Raw genomic sequence first — 5,665 nt, 5'->3', positions numbered from 1 at the left:
TGTGTGTGTGTGTGTGTGTGTGTGTGTGTGTGTGTGTGTGTGTGTGTGTGTGTCGTATGGATTGTATACGCGTGTAGATTGTGTGTAAATGTGGGTTGGTTAACTGTAATCCATGTATTATTGTAGCAGTGATGCTGTTGTGGGAGGAGAGAGAGAGAGAGAGAGAGAGAGAGAGACAGGTAGGCAGAGAGAAGGTTAGATGGAGAGGGATAGATAGAGCGAGAGAGATTAGGATTAACAAGCAGATAAATGTTTTGTATTTGTTTTGTTTATATATTATAATCATTACTTTGGCAATACTGTACTAGTCACTGGCAGTGAAGCTCATTTGAACCGAATGGATAGACAGAGTGGTATAGACAGATAAAAGTATCAACAGAGGAATAGACATAAATGTCAACAGAGAGGGATAGACAGATAAATATATCGACAGGAATGGACAAATGTATAGACATAGTAGAGAGGGACAGACAGAGAAATGTGTAGACCGAGAGGGATAGACAGAGAGATGTGTAGATCGAGAAGGATAGGCAGAGAAATGTGTAGATCGAGAGGGATAGGCAGAGAAATGTATAGACCGAGAGGGATAGACAGAGAGATGTGTAGATCGAGAAGGATAGGCAGAGAAATGTGTAGATCGAGAGGGATAGGCAGAGAAATGTATAGACCGAGAGGGATAGACAGAGAGATGTGTAGATCGAGAAGGATAGGCAGAGAAATGTGTAGATCGAGAGGGATAGGCAGAGAAATGTATAGACCGAGAGGGATAGACAGAGAGATGTGTAGATCGAGAAGGATAGGCAGAGAAATGTGTAGATCGAGAGGGATAGGCAGAGAAATGTATAGACCGAGAGGGATAGACAGAGAGATGTGTAGATCGAGAAGGATAGGCAGAGAAATGTGTAGATCGAGAGGGATAGGCAGAGAAATGTATAGACCGAGAGGGATAGACAGAGAGATGTGTAGATCGAGAAGGATAGGCAGAGAAATGTGTAGATCGAGAGGGATAGGCAGAGAAATGTATAGACCGAGAGGGATAGACAGAGAGATGTGTAGATCGAGAAGGATAGGCAGAGAAATGTGTAGATCGAGAGGGATAGGCAGAGAAATGTATAGACCGAGAGGGATAGACAGAGAGATGTGTAGATCGAGAAGGATAGGCAGAGAAATGTGTAGATCGAGAGGGATAGGCAGAGAAATGTATAGACCGAGAGGGATAGACAGAGAGATGTGTAGATCGAGAAGGATAGGCAGAGAAATGTGTAGATCGAGAGGGATAGGCAGAGAAATGTATAGACCGAGAGGGATAGACAGAGAGATGTGTAGATCGAGAAGGATAGGCAGAGAAATGTGTAGATCGAGAGGGATAGGCAGAGAAATGTATAGACCGAGAGGGATAGACAGAGAGATGTGTAGATCGAGAAGGATAGGCAGAGAAATGTGTAGATCGAGAGGGATAGGCAGAGAAATGTATAGACCGAGAGGGATAGACAGAGAGATGTGTAGATCGAGAAGGATAGGCAGAGAAATGTGTAGATCGAGAGGGATAGGCAGAGAAATGTATAGACCGAGAGGGATAGACAGAGAGATGTGTAGATCGAGAAGGATAGGCAGAGAAATGTGTAGATCGAGAGGGATAGGCAGAGAAATGTATAGACCGAGAGGGATAGACAGAGAGATGTGTAGATCGAGAAGGATAGGCAGAGAAATGTGTAGATCGAGAGGGATAGGCAGAGAAATGTATAGACCGAGAGGGATAGACAGAGAGATGTGTAGATCGAGAAGGATAGGCAGAGAAATGTGTAGATCGAGAGGGATAGGCAGAGAAATGTATAGACCGAGAGGGATAGACAGAGAGATGTGTAGATCGAGAAGGATAGGCAGAGAAATGTGTAGATCGAGAGGGATAGGCAGAGAAATGTATAGACCGAGAGGGATAGACAGAGAGATGTGTAGATCGAGAAGGATAGGCAGAGAAATGTGTAGATCGAGAGGGATAGGCAGAGAAATGTATAGACCGAGAGGGATAGACAGAGAGATGTGTAGATCGAGAAGGATAGGCAGAGAAATGTGTAGATCGAGAGGGATAGGCAGAGAAATGTATAGACCGAGAGGGATAGACAGAGAGATGTGTAGATCGAGAAGGATAGGCAGAGAAATGTGTAGATCGAGAGGGATAGGCAGAGAAATGTATAGACCGAGAGGGATAGACAGAGAGATGTGTAGATCGAGAAGGATAGGCAGAGAAATGTGTAGATCGAGAGGGATAGGCAGAGAAATGTATAGACCGAGAGGGATAGACAGAGAGATGTGTAGATCGAGAAGGATAGGCAGAGAAATGTGTAGATCGAGAGGGATAGGCAGAGAAATGTATAGACCGAGAGGGATAGACAGAGAGATGTGTAGATCGAGAAGGATAGGCAGAGAAATGTGTAGATCGAGAGGGATAGGCAGAGAAATGTATAGACCGAGAGGGATAGACAGAGAGATGTGTAGATCGAGAAGGATAGGCAGAGAAATGTGTAGATCGAGAGGGATAGGCAGAGAAATGTATAGACCGAGAGGGATAGACAGAGAGATGTGTAGATCGAGAAGGATAGGCAGAGAAATGTGTAGATCGAGAGGGATAGGCAGAGAAATGTATAGACCGAGAGGGATAGACAGAGAGATGTGTAGATCGAGAAGGATAGGCAGAGAAATGTGTAGATCGAGAGGGATAGGCAGAGAAATGTATAGACCGAGAGGGATAGACAGAGAGATGTGTAGATCGAGAAGGATAGGCAGAGAAATGTGTAGATCGAGAGGGATAGGCAGAGAAATGTATAGACCGAGAGGGATAGACAGAGAGATGTGTAGATCGAGAAGGATAGGCAGAGAAATGTGTAGATCGAGAGGGATAGGCAGAGAAATGTATAGACCGAGAGGGATAGACAGAGAGATGTGTAGATCGAGAAGGATAGGCAGAGAAATGTGTAGATCGAGAGGGATAGGCAGAGAAATGTATAGACCGAGAGGGATAGACAGAGAGATGTGTAGATCGAGAAGGATAGGCAGAGAAATGTGTAGATCGAGAGGGATAGGCAGAGAAATGTATAGACCGAGAGGGATAGACAGAGAGATGTGTAGATCGAGAAGGATAGGCAGAGAAATGTGTAGATCGAGAGGGATAGGCAGAGAAATGTATAGACCGAGAGGGATAGACAGAGAGATGTGTAGATCGAGAAGGATAGGCAGAGAAATGTGTAGATCGAGAGGGATAGGCAGAGAAATGTATAGACCGAGAGGGATAGACAGAGAGATGTGTAGATCGAGAAGGATAGGCAGAGAAATGTGTAGATCGAGAGGGATAGGCAGAGAAATGTATAGACCGAGAGGGATAGACAGAGAGATGTGTAGATCGAGAAGGATAGGCAGAGAAATGTGTAGATCGAGAGGGATAGGCAGAGAAATGTATAGACCGAGAGGGATAGACAGAGAGATGTGTAGATCGAGAAGGATAGGCAGAGAAATGTGTAGATCGAGAGGGATAGGCAGAGAAATGTATAGACCGAGAGGGATAGACAGAGAGATGTGTAGATCGAGAAGGATAGGCAGAGAAATGTGTAGATCGAGAGGGATAGGCAGAGAAATGTATAGACCGAGAGGGATAGACAGAGAGATGTGTAGATCGAGAAGGATAGGCAGAGAAATGTGTAGATCGAGAGGGATAGGCAGAGAAATGTATAGACCGAGAGGGATAGACAGAGAGATGTGTAGATCGAGAAGGATAGGCAGAGAAATGTGTAGATCGAGAGGGATAGGCAGAGAAATGTATAGACCGAGAGGGATAGACAGAGAGATGTGTAGATCGAGAAGGATAGGCAGAGAAATGTGTAGATCGAGAGGGATAGGCAGAGAAATGTATAGACCGAGAGGGATAGACAGAGAGATGTGTAGATCGAGAAGGATAGGCAGAGAAATGTGTAGATCGAGAGGGATAGGCAGAGAAATGTATAGACCGAGAGGGATAGACAGAGAGATGTGTAGATCGAGAAGGATAGGCAGAGAAATGTGTAGACCGAGAGGGATAGACAGAGAAATGTGTAGACCGAGAAGGATAGGCAGAGAAATGTGTAGATCGAGAAGGATAGGCAGAGAAATGTGTAGACCGAGAGGGATAGACAGAGAAATGTGTAGACCGAGAGGGATAGACAGAGAAATGTGTAGATCGAGAGGGATAGACAGAGAAATGTGTAGACCGAGAGGGATAGACAGAGAAATGTGTAGACCGAGAGGGATAGACAGAGAAATGTGTAGATAGAGAGTAGGGCTGCATGATTAATCGAATGCATTTATCATGCGCATCTCGTCAGTAAAGCGGTTCTGTGATCAGTAGTAAATCTCCTGCTTTCAGATGGAGCAGCATTTAATACAGAGCCGTAGTTCACTGACAAGCTACGCAGACGATATAACCTTGTGATTGTGAAATCGTTCTGCGATGATGACTAGTGTAGCGAATCAGCTCATAGGGAAATATGAATAATTAATCATAACTAGTTATAATTAATTATAGGACAGGAACGAGTGGTTCCGTCACAAGCCGGCATAAACAGTATACAATATAACGACAACATACACAATGACCTGAAGGATATGTGTGTTCATTCAAGGAAAGCTTTTCCTATTAATTAATTAGAAAATAGTCATAACATGTTTGGGCATTGTGTGTCTTTCCTAAGGGTGAATGAGGTGTGAGTTTTCTCTGCTTGCATTCCTTTGAGCAATAAAACCAGTGCTATCAGCCGTGGTTGTAAGATGAACAACAGATCAGAGATGCACCGGCATCTTGTGTTTATGGAGATGAGAACTAAAAAACTGCCCCGGAACAGCTATCAGCGTGGACTGTAGGCATCGATCACGTTATTATTGCAGAGCGCATACTGTGTAGTAAATGCTGCTCCATCTGAAAGCAGGTGAAAATACCACATTTAATAACATGTTTTTACTCCAAACTCACTTCATAACGTCAGCCGAGTGTTTGAAATAAATCCTTCTGTGAGATGATGTGGCTTCTTACACAGAATAAGGCACGCAACACATTTCATAGCATTTAAGCAGCGATAAAAGCATTGCATTATTATATACTTTATTATAATGGAAATGATATTCGTAATTATAATAAGAACTCTGGATCAATGAAAGCAGTTGAATCTTCTGTTTATTCAGCAAGGTTTCTTCTGCGGGGTGTATTTGGAGTTTCTCTGGCCTTCAGATGGAGATTTACTGCTGATCACAGAACCCTGCTTCACTCAAAGATGCGCACGACAATCAGCTTCTGTCGAATCAAGATTGTGATTTATCGTGCAGCCCTAACAGAGAGGATAGATAGCAGTGTTAGGGCTTGTGTGTCTGATCTGTGATGATTCTCACTCCCGTGAAGGTGTTTTTGATGTTGTGTTCATTATAATCCGGAGTGTGTTCAGACACACGTTTGTGTGTTTAGTGCTGATCTTTGTGTGTGTGTGTGTGTGTGTGTGTGTGTGTGTGTGTGTGTGTGTGTGTGTGTGTGTGTGTGTGTGAGTGAGTGAGTGAGTGTGTGAGTATGTATGAGTGTGTGTGTGTGAGTGAGTGAGTGTGTGAGTGTGTGTGTGTGTGTATGTATGAGTGTGTGTGTGTGTCTGCGCGC

At 44.0% G+C, this 5,665-nt stretch overlaps 1 protein-coding gene across 1 annotated transcript in view; it reads left to right on the top strand.

The window, feature by feature from the left end:
- LOC107557633 (serine/threonine-protein kinase SIK3 homolog) overlaps window positions 1-5,665 on the top strand; it is a 60,131-nt gene that overhangs the window by 630 nt on the left and 53,836 nt on the right. The gene's annotated exons all lie outside the window — the stretch shown is intronic.

The sequence above is a fragment of the Sinocyclocheilus grahami genome, unplaced genomic scaffold (assembly GCF_001515645.1).
Source record: "Sinocyclocheilus grahami isolate Dianchi unplaced genomic scaffold, SAMN03320097.WGS_v1.1 scaffold613.1, whole genome shotgun sequence".
Lineage (NCBI taxonomy): Eukaryota > Metazoa > Chordata > Actinopteri > Cypriniformes > Cyprinidae > Sinocyclocheilus > Sinocyclocheilus grahami.
The sequence above is the reverse complement of the archived record's forward strand: the minus strand, read 5'-3'. Positions and strand labels throughout refer to the sequence as shown.